The 21,626-nt window shown below is 35.8% G+C and overlaps 1 long non-coding RNA gene across 1 annotated transcript in view; it reads right to left on the minus strand.

Annotated features, from left to right (window-relative positions):
• Positions 1-461: 461 nt before the first annotated feature.
• Positions 462-21,626, minus strand: part of LOC147913019 (uncharacterized) — a 40,456-nt gene continuing 19,291 nt past the window's right edge. Inside the window, exons 2-3 of the long non-coding RNA XR_015549275.1 lie at positions 4,260-4,375; positions 462-522 (exon numbers count right to left, since the gene is read on the minus strand). This is a non-coding gene — a long non-coding RNA (uncharacterized LOC147913019). The remainder of the gene's footprint in view (positions 523-4,259; positions 4,376-21,626) is intronic.

Genomic DNA, 21,626 nt, shown 5'->3' on the forward strand with positions numbered 1-21,626 from the left:
ATAGAATGATACTTTCAAAAGCAACAAGAAACAATAGGTAACAGATACATTGGATGTGCAGTAGGCAACTGGGAGTCTCTATCTTTTCAGGAAGCATCGGATAGTCTACTGCGTTTTGCCAAAAACAGTAACAAAGGAAATCTTTTGTTCCATTCAATGCTAAAATTTCCCCTTCTAATGCTGTACTTTTCTTTCATTATACCCTCATTTTTAATAGCAGCACCATTAGAAACATTATTTAGGATATGAGTATTCGTACATATCATATTGAGAGCCTGCAATCATATGTTTAAATATTTTAGCTTAGTGGAAAATGATTACTGGACTTGAAATTTCACCTGTTTAATTAAAGGCTTAGTTTTGTTTCTTAATAAATATATGAATTTAAGTAAACTATTTACTGAGTTTTCAGAACCTTAGTTTACTAATATATAGAAAGGAAGTAATTTCCTTGCTTACCTGCTGTACAAGCGGAAGAGACATGCTCCCTGGATTGTGTTTTACATTGGAAAATGTAAAACGCTGTAAATGTAAATGTGATGTTATTATAATAATGATTATCTGTGACATCAATGCATGTCTGTTGATTTAGGGTCAGAATGAATGCCCTGTTAACAAGAAACATACTCTGCTTTACCTTTTGGAAGAGAATGGGGGAAACTGAGTAAAAATATCTATTTTCTCATCTTAGCCCTACTAATTATTGGTCATGTGGCCATCACCTTTCCTTTCTGAATCTCAGTGTTTCTCGTTGTAAATTGTGAATGGGAATAATTAACACATATACATAGAATATATTTCTGTTTACAATATAATTTTGCATGTAATAGTTTGCGAAATTTACAACAAACATATTAAGTAAGCAATTGTATAATCCACATGTTTCTTTATGTAAAAACTGAGACTCAAAAAAGTGTATCACTTGTTCGAACCCACAAGTTTAATAGCTAAGGGAGCCAAACTTTGATTCCTCTCATTTTTTGTTATATCTTAGGTTCTTTCTGCAATACCATGTAGTTGCCTTACCTAATTCCTGATACACTACATTTCTTAAAGGGTTGTGGGGAGGACCAAACAAAGTAATATGTTCAGATTCTAATTGAATTAATGCCTAGGCATAAGGCATTGTTACTGTGATGGTGATCTAGAAAATAAGGGTGAAAGACATGTAACATATTTCATGCCTGTTTCCATGTATATACATGTCTTTTTAACATTCACTTTAAATTATATAAATATCTTATTCCCTCAAATTATAAAATAAAGTAAATGTTCTTGGATTTTTACACTTTGATGATTTTCTATAAGTATGGAAGATTTTAATTTTATTCCAGATACATAAGATAAGTCATCAATGTTTTGCTAGTTTGAGTGTTTTATGATAGAAAAAGCCCATTCAGGCCACAGTTGCTCCTAATTCACACACTTAGACTCTGTTTGCTTAAGTTTGATTATAAGCGGTGGCATTCTCAAAGCATTAGCTGTGGGCAAGGAAGAAATCTTTATTCTCTTGGAATAATCAACTGAATCACCCTGGGATAGGAAAACAGGAGTGAAACAAGGGTTTGAGTACTTTCAAGCCCGGTATTAGATTTGAGGACACTTGTCTGCCTACACTAAGGGATTTTAAACAAAAAGGTATCCATTTACCTTAAGAAGTACAAAGTTTATTTAAGAGCCCCTGATTTCTTTAGAATATGATATGAGTCTTGGCAGTGAACAGAAACACGTGATCTCACAACATGTGTCCACATGTGGTTCCTGTACTCCACATGTGTTCTTTCAATGGGTCCCGTGACCTTGCTGTGGATCACATGTGTTTTACATATGTTTTGTATGGTTCACATCTGTTTTAAACATTTTTTTTTCCTGACAGTAGACACTCTTGTTATATTACCATTTGCTATAATAATTAAATTCAAGGAACTTAACTTGAGAGGATTTGTGTGGGAGGGCGTTTGTTAGTTTTGATTTATATTTGGTGCTGTGCTGAGTGATACCCATTATAACTGCTTATCGGATCTCTTTGTAGGCACACTGTTGCTGCGTTTAACCTCACTGAAGCCAGACTAATCCAGAGATGTTCTTAAACTCCTCTGACTCCTAGGAAGGTTATCACTTTAGAAGAGACCTTGAAAACATACTCTGGATTTAGGGTAAAAAAAATAAACTGACATTTCCAAGAGGAAAGACTTATTTTTAATTTTATATTGTAGATGTAGAGCTAAAATATACTTAAAGACATACAGTAAATAACATAATATTAATCATGTAATAAGAATTAGATTTAAATGAGAACCTTATGTAGTAGATCACGTCACAAAAGAAGATACAAAATTAATGTGGACACCTGCCTATTTTACTTATGTCAAAAGAAAATAAAATTTATTGTAATTTATTGAAGTACTGTCTGTTATAGTACACTTAATTATCTCCTCCTTTTACCCCCAGGAAGTATCTTTTTAAACTCACAGCTGTATCTCAATACATGCTATCTATTAGACAGGGAAGCAATACTTTTTATCAATTACAGTGTATTTGTTTTCACCTGGCTTTGAAGAACATTCTAAAATTAGCGACTTGCCCCCTAAATGAAACAATACTGAGCTTAATGAAGTCTGAGAAGCAGTGGCTCCATTGCATATCTTTTCTTGACGTGTGGATGTAATGCTCATTAGCGTTAATAATACTTGGAAGTAAATGAAGCATATTGGATTGTGGCTACCTTATCCATACACTGAGTAGGAACGTGGCGCCCCCCAGCCAACAAGTTACCTAATGTGCAGTTGGCCAAATGTTAAAAGAGATTTGGTGCTGTAGGCGATTAAATCCACAGTCTGCCCCTGAGGACCGGGCAGCCGTAAATAAGCATTTTAAAAGAATCTCAGGCTTTAATGAAGAACAGGGGAATTTCGATCAGTAATCAGAAACAGCTTTGGAAATACCGGGACAGTGGTATGCATATTTTGATTTGGTGCACAGAACACGCATTGTTTTAGACATTCCAAAGAATGGATCCCACTGTATTTGCAAATGTTTAGTGGGTTTTGAACATTTGAAGAATTTAGAGGCAACATTCTAGAGTAAAAAGAAGCATCCTGGTGAGAAATGATTATACTTAATTAAAAATACACGACAGAATGAAATGAGAGAAAGAACAGGTACACCAAAAAAGAAAAATATATGAAATACAAAGTGTAGCAATCCTAATACTTGCAGGACTGCATATAAATTTATGTGTATATTTAGAAAGAACTTTTAAATAAGAAAGAAAACATGCTTTTATCATATAGTCTGTAATAACAAGCACATAATACAGCATACAAAATCATTCCAGCTTTAATGAATCATCAGAATTCTCAGGAGTAAATAAAATTCCATTCCCATGCAGTTAAATGTACTTAGAACAGACCAGAAAAACATTAAAAGTAAAGGTAGTTTAGAAGGAAAAAGTGAGAACTAGTAATGGGAGGAACACACATTCAGACTGATGAAATAAACATGATTTAAAGTGTTTATCTTCATCTATGAGGATCACTATTCTGACTAAATTTGATGGTCAAAGTGGTCATTTATTTTGTTTCATTCTTTTTTTCCTTCTGCTTCGAGTCGATAATCACCCTGAACATCTTGAGTATGAGATTGAAGTTCAGAGATATAATGTCAGGCAAATAATGTCTAAATGTGGAGAGATGGCAAAAAATAGTACCAAGAATTGGTAAGGCTGTCCCTTTGCCTCCCACCATGCGTCTGTCCAACATGCTTGCAGAGATGATCTCATACAGCTCTACCAACACCGTGTTGGGTGGGGTGGCAATGAAGGTATTTTTATTACTTATTGTCATACTAACATGCATGGATGTAATGAGAGAAATGATTAACAACATGTTGTCAATGCATGAAAGTAATGGGCACATTTAAAACATCATGATATGGTGAGTCCATCCTTGTGATGTCACTCCAAGAGTAACCACACCTTGATAATGTACGTCACTGCCTCCTTGATGCTAAATCGGGGTAAATATCTGAAGTCATATAGTGGTCATCTCACATTTCAACAAAATCACAACTAGACCCCTGATTCTCCCTGATTCCCCAAACCCTACCCACCGCACAATTTTGCCAGCTCGTTACAAGTCAACTCCATCCTCTCAGATACTGGTACCAAAAATATTGAAGCTGTCCATAACCTCTCTTGTTCACATCCGCATCCAGTCTGTGAACACACCCTATTTGTTCTATTCCCGAAGGCCACATACCTGGAATACAAATTCTTTCTCCAGCTTCATCACTGCTAGCTCTTGTCCAAGGGACCATCATTTCTTGCCCGGATTATTCCAATAGTCTTCCAATTGCTTGTTTTCTTTCAATCTATCTGCAACATATCAGTCAAAGGCATTTTTTTGTAAACTATGTTTGATTATGTCCCTTCGCTACTCCATCCCTTCAATGGCTTCATGCTGCTCTGAGAGTAATGCAGAAATGTGGCTACACGTTTCTCACACAGGCATGCGTGATCTCATCGCCTGGAGCATCATCATCGCTTTGCTTCCCTCACTTTGCTCCAGACACACTGGATTCTGTGATGTCCTAGACACCCAGCGGGATCCTGCTGCAGGGCGTTTGTAGTTAGTTACTGTTATTTCTCCCTTAGACACTCAGGCCTTAAATATCCTCCTGGATTATTCACTGTCTTCCTGGAGGTCTCTGCTCAAATGTCACCTTATTGGAGAACTGACACTCCCTAGCTCTACATGATTTTTCTCCATAGCATGTCTTGCCATCTGATATAGCACTCATGTGTCCACAGAGTTTAGAATAGTATCAGGCACATAGTATTTATTCGATAAACTTTTATTGAAGGAATTAATTCCTATATGGCAAGTGAAGAAAACTAAAGGCCTGGAAAGCTTATCAAGTCTCCACTTGTCACAAAAAGCTATAGATTAAAGAGGTAGAAAGTAGATCAAGTGTCCATGAAAGGAAACATCAAAAAGAAGAGCTTTAGAGATGTGCTCCCAGGACTGTCCGAGGCTGTTAAGGAACACTAAATGGAAAAATATACATCAGACATTCATCACACGCTTACTCTGTGCTAGGATTTTTTTTCTAAGTACATGGGAGATTCTAACACTATAAGGTAAAGATTACACTTATCTTCTTTTCAAAAATGAGGACATCAAGGTAAAGAGACATCAAATAACTTGTCCAAGTCACTAGGTTAGAAAATGTTAGAGCTGGCATTGAAACGAAGGCAAGCTGGCTCAGGACCTTTTCTCTTAAATATTATAATATGTTGCCTTGAATACTTTTGTGGTCAAGAGGACCCACACTTGTTTCCCTCCTGACTTAGTAGACGTTTCTGGACTTTCAAACTTAAGTTAGTAATTCTGAAATTATTGTGACTCTGCCAGCTGCGCCCTGGCACCACCTGAGATTCTGTAACTGTGTAAAACTCACAGTAGATGATAGGATAGGCATCTCTGTATCTTACCTCTCTTTAGATGCGACATACATCAAGGCATGGATAGCCAACCTTAGAAAGATGTTATTCTCAATGAAGATGACTATACACTTAGGCTGTAAGCCTAAATGTCTTTGCTTAATTCATCTATTACAGAGTAAGATCAGGCCAATTTTTGCATGTATGACTTTAACCACCTTCAAATTAGAACTGTTGCATTTTGATGACATCCATATTTACATTTTATAAGCCAAGTAGAATACCCCCAAATAATGAAGATGCTTAATATTCATATGAGAAGTTATAGGTTTTATACTTATGTATTATTCAAGATGCAGTCCCATTAGTGTGTACTCACACATGTATGTAGGTGTGGGTGGTTACCACAGGTGCACACACACACATGACAGACACACATGCTTTCATTTCTCCTTGGAAATATTTGGCAATGCGTACAACATTAGATAAAGCATTTGATATTGGAACTTAGCCTTTTTTCTTGAAAATATATTCATTAGCTACAAGAAAAATTCCTGAATTCAACTTGAGAAAATTAAAATCTCTTTACTTTTAGTCTCTACTGTTTTTTTCTTAGAGGTAGAAGAAACCTAAAAGTTTATAGTACAATACATTGATTTTCCATCTGACTAAACTGAGTCACAGAAAATTTCAATGGCTATGCAAAAGGTACCGTTATTAAATAGCAAAGAAAGAACTTGATCATTGGTGTGTTGCTTCCCAGTCTATTGCTTTGTGAATGTGCACAAAGGGAGCAGAGACCAGTATTTATCTTAAATAACTAAGCTGCAGGCTTCTTACAGAGAGATAAAGGTTCTATATGGCTCCCTAGGGTCCTTTGTGTTACTGTTATCTTGTCACATTGTTTCTGACCCTTCTTTTTATTCCCTTAATTTTTTGTGTCTCTTTCTGTATAAAATGAAACATTGGCATTTTGAAAAATGAATGCATCCAGTGATAGTATGTTTTGGATTTAAATGTAAACGTATATGTGTAGATAGATAAATAGATAGACAAATAGACATCATTATCTCTACTACATCTATAGACATTCAATATTAAAACTCAGAATTGATGTATTGGGGGAGAGGTGACTCAGGGGTTTAACAGACGAAGATGAGCAGTGTTTCTCTTTTTGCATCAAAAGTGGAAAAATCCTGCCTTTTCTGCTTATTTTTTCTTGCTTTTTGACAGTAATCTATTTCCCATTATTTCAGGGCTGGTGCTTATGCTACTATTTATTTTTTATATTCGTAAACTCAGCTTTAAACCTTTCCCATAGAAAACACTTCTCTTGGTTTCCTTTATGGATTAACAAATACGTTTAAAACAAAAGATGAACAAGGTGGTAAGAAGGCCCATTTATATACCATCTGCCACAGTGTATCAGTGAGTTTTCTAAGCTCTGAAGAGCTTTTAAGAAATATAAGCTCTTAATGCTAAGATCATTATTGTGTTAACAAATACTTTTCTATAAACTCAAACTCCACAGATGTATGAAATATCTTTTTATTTATTTTTTTGGTTTAAAAATTTTATTGCAACCGAGACATCTATCTTTTATGATCATGCATTTTGAATGCATAGTTGGGTCAAGTCTTACTACCTTGGTCTAATAAACAGACATGAAAATTGAGCAGCTGAATGAAGCCCTAAAACTCTGACTTTTGTGTCACTTAACTCAGCCACCTGGTTGCCTACAAAAAGATCTTGACCTATGTCACAAAAGCATTGCTGTGAAGATTGAATAACAAATAGCTGAAAGTGATTTTGAAGGGTGACTCGGGGTGACTTTTGGGTGTTAGTTTACCCTAGTTGCCCTGTGAGAAGCCAGAGAACAATATGATGCACTTGTCCTGTGGTGTTAGACTTGACTATTGGCATGTAGCCAATATACTTTATTTTGATTATGGTAGACGGCCAGGATTAAAAACAAAATATCACTTAAAGACGAAATTATATTCAGTCCAAGTAACAGACAGTCTTAAAATTCTGGACTTTTCTTATTTGTTTTTCTTTTTCTTTTTTTTTTTTTTTTAAGTAAAAAGAAGTTAGAGAAAGCCAATAGATCTTCATTACTTTTTTTTTTCAACTTTTAATTTCATCAAATGCTGAGGTAAAGGATTATCTCCTTGGCTTAAGGTTTTATTATATATTTTTTGCCTTAAAATGAGAAGAGCAAGTGCTCTGTTAAATTAATTGGAAAGTCTGGTGCCCCTCTTCAGGACAGACTCTATAAGTTTTTGTCAGCAGATCGCGTGTGAGTTAGTGTATATGCAAAAGAATACAGACAGCTAATTAATGGAATGGTAAATACTAATCAAATAAAGAAACTGCTTTAAAATGCATTTCTTAAAATCTAAGTAGATTTGTTTTACTTTAATATTTGTTTATCTACAATTGTAAGAGCAATTTGTTAATAGTGATATATTGATTTTGTTGGACTGTATTTACCATACTTATTCTGTTTTTTCTGAGGAAGTTTTGGGGTGAGCTAACTCTATGCCAATCTTCACCTATTTTGTATGTGGGTCACCATCACAGCATGGCTGCCAACAAGTGGTGTAGGGCCGTGCCTGGGGACTGAACCTGGGTGGAACTTAACCACTAGGCCCCAGGGCTGGCCCCTACCATACTTATTCTTGTAATAGGTTTCCATTCTTTCATGAGCAAGGGTATTCCTTCTCATTCCCCACTGCCACCCCCAGCCCAGGTTCTCAGTAACTCATCCCTGGGCTCTTTTCTCCTTCTCACCAAGCTTTCCCCTTCCAGTCCCTCCTAGACAACATATCCACTCTGTCTTTATAACTCAACTTATATGACCTCCCCCATTTTCTAGAGGACACAGTTCAAAACCTGTAGTCTTGCAGTGAAATCACTCTACACACTCCCTTTATTTATTGGCCCGATTTTATCTTTTATTATTTTTCTACATAAAACCCTCACTCCAGCCAAATTATTTTACTAATTAGTCCTCATACTTATTAATTTAGCAACTATCTGTCATCCACTTGTCCATGTGTCTGTGATGATTCAAAGGAATATGAGGTTAGATCCTCTCTGTCCTCCTCAGTAGTACCTACGCTCTTCCTCCAGCCAGGAGTTCTTTGTCTGCTCCTTTCCTAGCTTCACTTGAAGACTTTCAAGGAAAGTTCTAGTCTTAATGATCAGTTTCTCTTCTACGTATATAAAGATTATATGACTATATCAGTAAATTGGCTGCATCAGTTTATCCATAGGAAGTAGGGACCTTATGTTTATTTGTAGCCTTTATAGGTCCTTCCCAGTATCCTTCATAAAATACAATCTTAGTAATTATTTATTGGGAGGAAACATAAGAAAACAAAAGAATATGTTTTAAGTCAGACACAAGTTTGAATCCTGTTTGTGCCACTGTCTAGCTGTGTGTCCTTAGGCAATTATTTAATCCTTCTTAGTGTTTTTTCCTCTTTTCATAATGAGCATGATAATAACTACTCCATAGAGAGCTATGCGTGCTAAATATTTAATCATCTTTCCTCTTGATGATGAAGAGGTACTGAAATTAGAACTTGTGAATTTATTTTTTGGATAATCATTTTTTGAAAGAAAATTTTACAGAAGAATGGTAGCCCATTCCTGCTATAATCAAAGATGAATTGTCTTTCTGGATTATGTATACACTCAACATTTGCATATGTGTGATGGTATTGTGGCTGATTGTCTTTAGTTGAGGTTGTTGCCTCCTTTAAGTTCTGGTTTTGATATTTAGCAATAAATAGAAGAAACCAGTTTCCACTTGCAAATGTCATTGAATATGTTTTCATGAGGCCAAAGATTTGTCCATTTTAATCATAATTGCCTAGTAAAAAACTTCTTAGCAGAATATTAATGAGTTTGAATAATATCTAAATTTTTTAATGATTTGATCTGTGTTATAGACTGCTAACATTACTCAGGAAGAAGTGATACTGCCTATCTGGCCTGGAGCAGCATTTTCCCCTCTTATGTCATAGTCCTGTCAATCAGCTTTTAGAAACTATAGATCCTGACATTTTGCAGTTCTCAGTATAAGCTGTCACCATAGGGAATTATGGTGCCAACCATTCAACCAGAGAGAGAGCTGACATGGTGGTTAGTTCTCCAAGCCACCTAGCTATTTCCTGAGCTTTAAATAAGAAATGATATCTCGAGGCTGGCAAACCGTGGTAGACACTAAGCATTTTTCTCTAGGGCCTGAAGCATGGTGGTGCCTGAGGTTTGTGCTGGCCCCTTAAGGGCTTATAAATGGTTCTCAAAAAGACAGAAATATAGAAGCCTAAAAGAAAGCATCAACAAATTCATTATTTTTCTCACCTCAGTAGGGGAATCAACCTGAACAATTATGAAAAACAAAAGAAAAATATTTTTTGATTCAGATGAGATGAAAATTTAGTGGTTGATTGAGTGTGACCAATATGGCTATCTATTATTTGCTTTTTAAAAAAAAATAAGGGCTTTTTTTTTATTGTGGCAAAATACACATAACATCAAATTTACCGTCTTAACCATTTTTAAGTCTACAGTTCAGTGGTGTTAAACACATTCACATTGTTGTGCAACCATCACCACTATCCACCTCCAGAAGTTTTTCATCATCCCTTCCTGTGCGCATCAAAGAATAATTCCCCATTCTTCCCTCCTGATTCCAGCCCCTGGTAACCACTGTCCCACTTTCTGTCTCTATGAGTTTGACTACTCTAGGCGCCCATATGTTTGCCTTCTTTCTTTCACTTTTCACCTCCTAAAAATATGAATTCTTAACTTTGTTGTCTTTGGAAATGTGGACTTGATTACAAACAATTAGCTAAGAAGTGGCCCAGCTCGTTGTGCTGGTAAGTTGATCTGATTCCACCCTGAGCAACACAGCTCTGCTACTGCCTTTACCCAGCTGAGTTGGTGAACTGTGCCTCCTGAGTGTTGCTCCTCAGACTTACTTTAAGAGACTGTTAAGTGACCCTGTGAGGCAACCTTTGGATCACAGATGCCCAAGCAAAGACATTTACCATTACGACGTAATGGAAAGCAGATTTTAACATTCAGGGAAAATGTGATTTCAGAAATATTGAAGATCTTTATGTGGAAAAGGCATCTTTTTAACTGAGTCCCTGCAGGAAACAAATCTCCCCTTGGGTGTTATGTAACATAAGCATGGCTCGGGCTTTGAAAGAGGGTTCAGGCAATTTAATGGGGGACAAGCAACACACTGAAGATATCTAAACTTGAACTTGAAAGAAGTACAGATGGAAAAAATATAAAGTGATCAAAATTTATACAGCATTGGTCTGATCAGGAAACAAGTTCATCAAAAGAAATGGTTTGCAAAGTATTTATAACAATAATTTAAAATATTCTTTTCTCCACAAGTTGCCTTTTAACGCTTTATTGCATGATAGATGCAAAGTAGAATACTGTACATAATAAATTCCTACAATTGACTTATTCTTTCATGATTATTTGTGTGTATAGAGAATAATGTACTGCCCTTCAGGGAATACCAGGTTTTAATTCACTTAAGTGACTTTATTCTCATATAAATTGGAAAAATATGTATTCAGTTGTCTTTGGATCATCTCTTGGTGTTATTATCACTAACAATAATAATCATAAGATTGTACACATTACTTATAATTAAATCATTTTTTCTTTTCATTTATAAAATGCTGAAGGTTTTCAACACTCATTTCTAAACATACAGATGTCAATGCTAAGGTATTGCAAAGGCATTAAAACGGAATTTTTATGCATTGATCTAGCAGGAAGCAGTTTCCACTGATGTCAGTGAAAGAAAATTACCGGTTTATTCTCTGTGACCCCTCCCCGGGAAATGAACTGGCATTTATATGTTATAAACAGCCAAACAGCATCTTTTAAATATAAAACTTAACAGTCAAATGCCAGTATTTAGATCCGATATGAATTCTCTGATGAGCATTATGGTATAGTGAGGAAAATGCCAGGAAAACAAAGACTTATAGGAAGAGAATTCCTCAAGGGAAACCAAGCTCCAAACCCTGCAATCAAAGCATCAGGCACATTTCTAGTCCTCCATTTAGCCAGTGGTGTTGATACTGACTTATATTCTGAGTGAGAAAAAACATAAAATTTGAACAATTGCAAGACGTGCAGTAGACCTTTGTTATGACTCTGGCTTTGCCTGTAAACAATGTCTTCCCAGCGCAGAAATCAGTTTGGAGGCAAAGAGAATTTGGAGAAACATCTTTGTCACACATTTGCCTATGCCCATTTCCCATAATTCCCCATATATCCCGAACTGTCTCAAGAGTTTACAAATATCAGTTAACTCTTGTAAGACCTATTTTGTATGTCACATCCACTCTAAAGTAAAAATGGTTTGTTACTTTTTAACCTTTATCCTTATCTTTTTCCCTCTCTCTTTGAATTTAATTTTGACTATAATGATCATTGCCAAAAATATCATCAATACTGTTTGCATGAAACATTGAAGAAACCTATGCCTTCTCACAAAGACGCTAACATTCCAGTTCCTGTTGGTGAGAAATTTGAGTCCTGTTGGCAATAACAACCAAGCAGAGTTTGCAACCGTCTGCCACCTATCTTTCCAGCTATACTGACTTTCTCATTGTTCCAAACACAATCTATTTTCTATTTTCCACTCATGCTTTTTTGTATTCCATTCTGCCCTCTGAAATATTCTTTCTCCTCTTCTCTTCAATGACAATCCTAGCAATCTTTTATATCTGACCTCCTCTATAAAGCTTTCTTTAATCATTTCAGACGAGTTTAATAGAACGTAATAGATGATATACTATGACTTTTGCTCTTGTTACTATATTGCGTGTTTTCACCTACAAATATATAAAATCATTATTGTTTTTCAAACATAAACTTGAGACCCAAGGATGTGTCTTCTTTTATCCTCTGTAGTACCTTTAATATTAATTTTTATTGTAGGACAATGAGGTGTCTTGTCTTACTAAAATCCATCCACTTTTTAAATTATAAGGAGCCTATCTAAAATAAGTAATCTGTTCATATTGATTAAAACCCCAAATCCTTGTTAGCAATGATAGGACTCCCTATGACCTCTGCCTCCCTCTCCAACTTCATCCTGAAACTACTGTTGCTTTTACGCTCTTGTGGTAAGGAATTGTGTCTTACAGCACACACTATTGCATTTTTTTTTTGTATAGTTTCACCATTTCCTTGTCTTGTCCTTCTCTTCCCATTCATCTACTAATTCTTAGTCATCTTTTAAGATTCAAGTCAAACGTCACCTCCTCGTGAAAGCCCTTGCCCCTGCAGACACACACACCTCCCCAGACATAACATCTGTCCTCCGTTAGTGCTTAAGGTATCCTTCTGTCCTGGTAGGTTTCACATTACATGGTATTCAAAAGTACTGTCCATGTCTCTTTTTTCTCTGGTGGGCTGTAAACTCTTCAAAGAAAGGGGTTGTGTTTTATCTGTCCCTGAATTTCTTGCATGTGGCACAGACTGTCGCGTGGTAAACAGGTTAACAAATCTGGCCAGAGGTGATGGTACAAGGATTAAATGCCTGTTTCTCAAGTAAACCGTGGTTTACTGCCCAGGGCTGAACTTGAGCAACATCTTTACGTAGGTTAATAACTACAACATATAAAATAAGTGAATGTGTTTTTAAAGCACTGTCAAGTAGGGTTAATATTTATTATGCAAGAGGCTTTAGCAATGGGCATTGATTTTTAAGTTTATTTTATTATAAATATGCAAATAGTTAGGACAATTAGTGATGAACCATTCAGTCTGTTTTTTGCTTAGTCAGGCTTTCTTTGCCACAAGTGGTCACAGACTTGGGCAAACCCAGATAGCATTTAGCTGTTGGCTTTCTGTTTCAGTGAGCGAGGAGATGAATGCCATCACCTTCTTCAGCTGGCTGCGTATGGAACAGTTCAGGCTCCAGTTCCCCATCACATGACAACTCCAGGCTTTCAGGGTGCTCCCGGGAGAACTACAGGAGCATGGATGAGCCCCCGAAAGAGAGACGATAGTGGGGCAGAGGATCATGAAGCAGGGAGCAATGAAATGGGGGTTGGTGAAAGATGGGTGTACACACAGAGACTATTTTTCATCTCAAAATGTGCCGTTGTATTCTACATTCTCCTTGAAACATTTCAAGTGCTACGTTTCCATATAGTACATTTTTTCTTTTCACTCTATGTTCTCCATCCCTATTGAATCACGTCTAAACCTACGAACGGTTGCTCGTTTGTACTTCTACGACTCTACAAATTAAATTAAAAATTGGAAGTAGGGGTTTTGCATAATGTGTTTTCCTTTTTGCCTAGCATTTTAAGTCTATCCTTTACAAATATTTGGACCAGTAAGAATGAGAGTAAACCTGCATTGGTGGAAATCTATTCTAGAAGTGCTCCTAAGACCCACGGACACATTTTATTTCAGTGATTACAGTAGTCAAAACTACCTACAGCACTGTAAGGGCTCTTCATTAGTAGAACTTTCATATTAATTCTATCACTGTTTAAATATAATTACATTTCTCTAGTTAAGTAAATAGTTTGCTTAAATTAGTTTGTTTTTTTTCAATTGTCAATTCCTCCTCTGAAATGAATTTACTGAAAATATAGATTTTATTTCTCCTAACAATTAAAATGCATGAATCTACACCCTGGCTTGTAAAAATGTAAAATCATTATTATCCCTAACAATGTAAAATTCTAATAAAATAGATTTAAATATTTTTGAAAGAAAATTGATCATAAGAAGATTTTTGGGGCCTGAGAATATGCATTGGTCTCAGGCACATTTAGCATCCATCATGGGAGAAAGGTCATCTTTTTCTGTTTCACACACAGCTTTAAGTGGATATCTTATGTTTTCTAACATTTCTTGTATAAAATTTAAAGAAAAAAAGACACACAAAAAAAGAATGGAGGAATTGAATATTTTAACGCTTCCTTAATCCTATCACTTATTTTGGGGGGTATTGGTGTGATGGGCTTTTGCATTTTCTCTACTTTTTTTCCCTAGTTTTATTGAGATATGATTGACATGTAACATTGTATAAGTTGAAAGTGTACAACATAATGATTTCATGTATGTACATATTGTGAAATCATCACTACAACAAGTTTAGTTAACATTTATCACCTTACGTAGTTACAATTTATTTCCTTGTGATGAGAACTTTTAAGATCTAGTTCCTTAGCAGCTTTCAAATATACAAAACAATATTGTGAACTAATGTCACCATGCTGTACATTACATCCCCAGGGTATTTTTGCCTTATAACTAGAAATTTGTGCCTTTTGACCACCCCCACCTCTACTATGGCAACAACTAATTTGATTTCTCTTTTTGTGAGTTTGGTTTCTTTAGATTCCACATGTAAGTGAGATCACAACAGCATTTGCCTTTCTCTGACTTATTTCACTCAGCATAATGCCCTCTCTACTTTCTGGATGACTTTGTTATTTGCACTAATTTAATAACAACAACAAAATGTTAATTGAAATTCAGTGTGAACATTAAGACTAAATTTAAAACTGTCTCATGCATTTACAAAATGTCTCACAGAGTCATTTAACTCATCTATCTACTGTCTACACATATTCTAAGGACACATTTGACTTTCGGTTGATTTTCAGTTTAGCTTACTGAATTTGCTGGCTGCTGTGGCCTCAAGGTTGTTGATAAAAATAATCTGTAAAAATTAAAAAAATACTTTGTCAATTTTTCTGCTTCTTTGACCAGTGTGTTCTGTCTACCAGGCCTCAGACACTAATATTTATTTCTATATATATATATATATATTTTTTTTTTTTACAGTTTTATTTATTTATTTGTGAGGAAGATCAGCCCTGAGCTAACATCCATGCTAATCCTCCTCTTTTTGCTGAGGAAGACCGGCTCTGAGCTAACATCTATTGCCAATCCTCCTCCTTTTTTGTTTTTCCCCAAAGCCCCAGTAGATAGTTGTATGTCATAGCTGCACATCCTTCTAGTTGCTGTATGTGGGACGTGGCCTCAGCATGGCTGGAGAAGCGGTGCCTCGGTGCGCTCCCGGGCTCCGCACCTGGGCCCCGCACCCGGGCCGCCAGTAGCGGAGCGCGCGCACTTAACTGCTAAGCCACGGGGCCGGCCCTATTTGTTTATATCTTAGCCATGGCGGTTAAAGTATCTGCATACCTTCCATTAATGGTGAAATGAGTACCTTGCTAGAGGATTAACCCCATCTTCAATTATGCTGTGATTAAATGTGGTACCACAGGCATGGCTGGTCTTTTACTCTGTTCACGAGTGAATGTGTGACCAATAAATGCAAATGAACAAACTAAATTGTTATTGTTACTACGATAATTTATTGTGTGGGTGTATGCATACTTTATTTCTTACTCCTGGGATTCCATCTGCTTCCCTTTCTTTTCCTTTTATGCAGTATATGTCAATATTTAAAGCCAATTCTGTTCTTCAATGATGTGACAGAAATATCGGTTTAAACTTATGTCACTGATTGCAACAGAGGATTGGGGCTATAAAAAATGATTTTGAATTGGGGAATATGCCTTACATTAAGTGAGTCAGTAAAGATCTGGAATTTTCCCCAAAGACTTAAAGAGGCTGAAAATATGCCTGGTTATAAGGGAAAAGAACTCTAAGACAAACTTTGAGTTAAACCAAAATGAACATAGTTATGGAATAATACTTTAGCCTAATAAATCTGGAACTATTTTAAGAGTTCCAGTTTCAAAATTAGGTTTTTAGTCTATAAACTTGCTTGTTTAACATTTTCTTCCTTTTAATAATATAGAATTCTATCTGATTCTTACTATTTTTCCCCAAAAAAGTATAATAGATTTTAAAAAGCTAATATATTTTCTTGAATTCATAATATATAAATTAAAATGCCTTAAAATTCAATATTCCTAATTTTAAAGCACTATTAATAAATACAAATATTTATGTGTTTGTTCTCCTACCTGTATTATCTTTTCAAACTCGTATAAACAAACTGTAAAAAAAGAGTCAAGTTTAACTTTTTTTTATATAAAAAGCTTCGAGTTTCTCAATAAAAATGTACCAAATTCTGCATATTCTTCTATAAAAAAATCACTTCATCTAAACAATAAAACAAAGTTAGATAATGTGTTTATTAGCACGCGAAATATTCTGGTGTTATAAATATTTGGGAAAGACGATAGAACTAGTGAATATTTCAAATTGAAATAATGTTTAAAATATCCTACATTAAAATAGCCTTTGGCCACTAACTCTTGTTGTGCCTTCTCCCATTTTTCTTTTAAAATATATATGTATGATTCACAAAAACTAAAAATTTGTATTTAAAACATCTTTATAGAGTAGTCACGTTGTAATACATTGGATTTTCAAAGGCACAATCCTCCTGGTTGAAAGTATTGGCAAAATAAAGAAGGAATTTTTCCCAGCTAGGAGGGTAAAGAATTGGAGTTAAAACACAACAGCTAGAAGAAAGCTTGCCTACCAGCACTAGGCGGTCAGAACCAAGGAGACCTTAAGGCAAGATGCTCAGTCAGCCCACTCCACAGAAGATCAGGGTCAGAGATGACCAGTCTGTGCTATGCTGGGTCATAACATAACAGTGCTTTGTTAATAGAAACATGCCAATAGTCACGAGAAACTTCCAGCCTCTTCAGTGGCTAATTTTCAGAGATGATTGGAAGATTCTTCTAAGTATAGGGACCTTACCCATGCCATTGTCCAGGTAATTTTATGTCCTCCTGTGAGAGGGATCAGCAGCAGCTGGACATTTCAATGGGGAATCTTTGGGACAACCGAGAAGTTATCTTTCTGGAATCCTGCTGCATGGCTCACGAAGGCTCTACCGGTTGTTCCTGGCTCCCGCGCTTTTATTCTTTTTCACACAAAGCTTAAAAAACAAATCACAGCAGAAAATTTTTGACAAAATATACTTATTATTTCACTAGAAAGTTTGTGGAGGGTTATGGGCTTGAGAAAGATGAAAAGAGAGTTTTTATATAAAGGCCAGAAATAAGAAAAATAATTAACAAAAGCAACATCAGAGGGGCCGGCCCTGTAGCATAGTAGCTCAGTGCTTGCTCTCCGCTGCTGGCGGCCCGGGTTCGGATCCCAGGCGCGCACCAAGGCACCGCTTGTCGAGCCATGCTGTGGTGGCGTCCCATATAAAGTGGAGGAAGATGGGCACAGATGTTAGCCCAGGGCCAGTCTTCCTCAGCAAAAAGAGGAGGATTAGCATGGATGTTAGCTCAGGGCTGATCTTCCTCACACACAATAAAAGGCAAGATCATAATCTAATCCAACACTGAGTTTGAGCACAACACCAGTTTATAAATTTTGAAAGAGGTGGGGTGGGGAAGGAGGATGACTTGACCAGTCATAAAAGATAATGTGCTCTTTGGTCAGCATAAAGCATCTTGCAGAGAGATCTCACATGTGCATTCTGCCTAAACAAAAAGATTCAGAATCAATATTTTATTCATTGTTTGTCATCACACACTGTTTTTTAAATTATAAAAAACAATTATAGGGGCTGGCCCAGGGGCGTAGTGATTAAGTTCAGCGTGCTCTGCTTTGGTGGCCCAGGTTTCCAGGTTCGGATCCCAGGCGCGGACCTACACACCACTCATCAAGGCATGCAATGACAACAATCCACATAAAACACAGAGGAAGACTGGCACAGATGTTAGCTCAGGGCCAATCTTCCTCAAGCAAAAAAAAAAAACAATTACATATTTGTTTAAGGCAATTTTCCCAAAAAGTATTACAGGACTTCTTTAAGTAAAGAAGAACTCCTTTAAGAAACTAAAGAATAAGAGATGTGGTCAAATGATACTTCCTGGGAAATATACAGCTTGAATGAATTTCTTATTTGATAATATATATCAGTATGGACTCATGGATCTGTATTTTACTCTAAGGGGTAAAAATTCAATACTGTTATACTAATTTTGTTCTAATCTTGGTCATTAAGAGCTCCTATTCTAAATTTAAAGGAATATTTTGGAAACAAAAATAAATAAATAATTTAACTGAGTAATCCATCCAAGTAGCTAAAAACATAACAAGATAAACATGAAAAACGTTTAAAAGAATTAATAATAAAAACAATAAACGAAATATAAAAACAAAATAAATAAAACTAAACACAACACTTTAAAGAGACACAGATACATTCTGTGTAAAGTATTTTTTAAAAAGAAAGAATATTCGTTTTGAGATATTGAAGAGATTGAGAAATCATGTGATTCCTACTTGTACTCCAATATAAGTAAATTTTAAATAAAATATTACATGAAAAATTTTCAGATACACAAATTGATAAAATCAAATTAGGTCAAATTGAGAAACCAGAAACAGCAGAAAGTGTGTTAAAAGTTGTACTTGATGTCTCTACTAAAATGTCTCCTTCTCCATGAGATCTACTCTGATCACTGTATTTAAAATTGTAGCTCCTCTTCTTAGTCTCTTTCTCAATTCCATAGACTTTGCCTTATCTTTTATTTTCTTCCATAGTATTTACCGACTTCTAAGATACTATATTGCTTACTTATTTATTATGCTTTTTGTTGACTGTTTCTCTCGCTAGAGGGCAGCCTCAAAAGCTCAAAGGTCTTTGTCTGTATTGTTCACTGATATATTTCAAGAACCTAGGGCATTTTCTAGCATACAACAAACATTAAAAGTTTTTGTTGAATAATAAAAAAAAAGAATGAACATAAAAAGCATTCCCAATGAGGTGGAAATAAGAAAAAAGGTGTGTTATCACTACTGTTATTACATATTACTCTGGAGGGCCTAGACAATTGAAATAAGACCAGAAAAAAAGATATATGTTTACATATAGTAAACAATTCATATATAGGATTAGTAAGTAATTTTTAAAAATGTAGTGAAAATATCATGTTTAAAATAGTAATAATGATAAAAATAAACTGCAGAATTATATCCAAAACTAAGAAAAATACAACATAACGTTTTGGTGAAATATATAAAAAGAGGCTTTAATCAATGAAAAATCCTACTAAGTTTCTGGATGAGAAGATAAAATTTGGTTAAAATTTTACTTGTTTCTAAGTTAAGCTAAAAAGATTAAATAAAATTACAAAAAGGGGCCGCCTGGTGGCGCAGCAAAGTGCAGGCGCTCCACTGCTGCTCCCTGGGGTTCGCAGGATCAGATCTGAGACACGCAGCGACGCACACTTGTTAAGTCATGCTGTGGCAATGTCCCATATAAAGTAGAAGAAGATGGGCACCGATGTTAGCCCAGGGCCAGTCTTCCTCAAGAAAAAAGGGGAGGATTGGCATCAGATGTTAGCTCAGAGCTAGTCCTCCTCACAAAACAAAACAAAAATTACAATTAAAATCACAATATATGTTATGAGAATTAGCAAGATGATTAAAAATTTCATCTAAAAGAGTAAATGATAGACATAAGACTAATTCAGGAGATCCATTAAAAGACAAAGATACTAAGGTTGAGTTAAACTACCTAATATTTGAAAAAACACATCTAAAATCAAAGTGATTTAGAAAACTTAAAATGAAAGGACATACTGAGATTTAACCTGCAAGTACAAGCAAACAAAAAAGGCTCATGGGACAAACCAAGCCTCACAATGCCTGTCTCGCTTTGAGATTCCTTCTGAGTAGACATGCCCACCCACAGCCCATGTTAAAAGGACGGCCATATTTCAGGCTGCATAATGACGGACACCACTTCCGCACAGCTGGTTAAACCAAAAGTGCACTCTGGGTTCAAGGACAATCAATTCTTAGGCAAATCTGTGACTATGTATGACATGAGTATGATGAAATAATGAACGAGATCATCAAATCCTTTCTTTCTTGGAAAGTTGAATTAGGAAATACTAAGTTAATGGGGCAGTGCAAGGTGGCAACTGAAGCCCACAAGATTCTATGAAGATTAGGGGCATGATCATAATGAAAAGCATGCTGCATGTATAACGTGAAGGAGCAGAAATCAACAAATTAAGAAGCAAGTGATTCAAACAAGAAAGATATTTTGAGGAGAGGATGAGGAGTCTGATAAGTAGACAGTATCAGAAAATGAAAATCAGAGAGAAGCAGAGATACCTGGAAAAAAATAACAAATGGCCCACGGGAGATTGGAAAAGTAGGCGTTCATTAGAAATTCCTCTAATTCTAAAGCAGGGGTCAGCAAACTAACTACAGCCCATGGGCTAAATACAGCCGTCCTCCTATTTTATCCTACTCACAAATCAAGAACTTTTTTACAGTTTTAAATGATTTTTAAAAAATCAAAATAAGAATAATGTTAAGTGAAAATAAGAATTATAAGAAATTCAAATTTCAGTGTCCATAAAGAAAGTTGTGAGAACTGGCACACACACTGGTTTATAGGTTGTCTACGGTTGTTTTTATGCTACAACGGTGGCGTTGGATATTTGCAAAGGAGACCGTATCACTCTGCACCTATGCTTGGTGCTCTGCAAATCTGTGTGATGCAGTTACAACTCACAGCAATTAAGCCATGGTGCATGATAAAACACAAATACATTCAAAGATGAGATATGCAAAATCTCATAACAGATATTTATTAACAGATGAACATTTGCAGTTTGCAATTGATTTTGACGATGGGGAACACTAATTCTGAATCCCAATTAGACAAAATGCTATCCCCTCAGAAAAGAATTTCATTCTTCTCATTAGTCAACTTGTGTTACAAATTTTTTTTTTGTGTGTGAGGAAGATCAGCCCTGAGCTAACATCCATGCCAATTCTCTTCTTTTTGCTGAGGAAGACTGGCCCCGGGCTAACATCTGTGCCTATCTTCCTCCACTTTATATGGGATGCCGCCACAGCATGGCTTGACAAGCGATGCCTCGGTGTGCCCGGGATCCGAACCCAGGCCACCAGCAGTGGAGTGCGTGCACTTAACCACTACACCACGGGGCTGGCCCCTGTATTACAAAAAATCTTATTCAATTATTATTAAATTTTGTATTTTGTGGAAATCTGTTCTCTCTCTTAAGTGAGTACATAAACATTATCCTCAATTTTGACTCTTGTCTGCAAAACCTTAAATATTGAACAGAAAATTTTTTTTTTTTTTACAGAAAAAGCTTGTGAACCTCTTCTA

The sequence above is a fragment of the Ceratotherium simum genome, chromosome 31 (assembly GCF_057802395.1).
Source record: "Ceratotherium simum simum isolate JZ-2026a chromosome 31, ASM5780239v1, whole genome shotgun sequence".
Taxonomy (NCBI): Eukaryota; Metazoa; Chordata; class Mammalia; order Perissodactyla; family Rhinocerotidae; genus Ceratotherium; species Ceratotherium simum.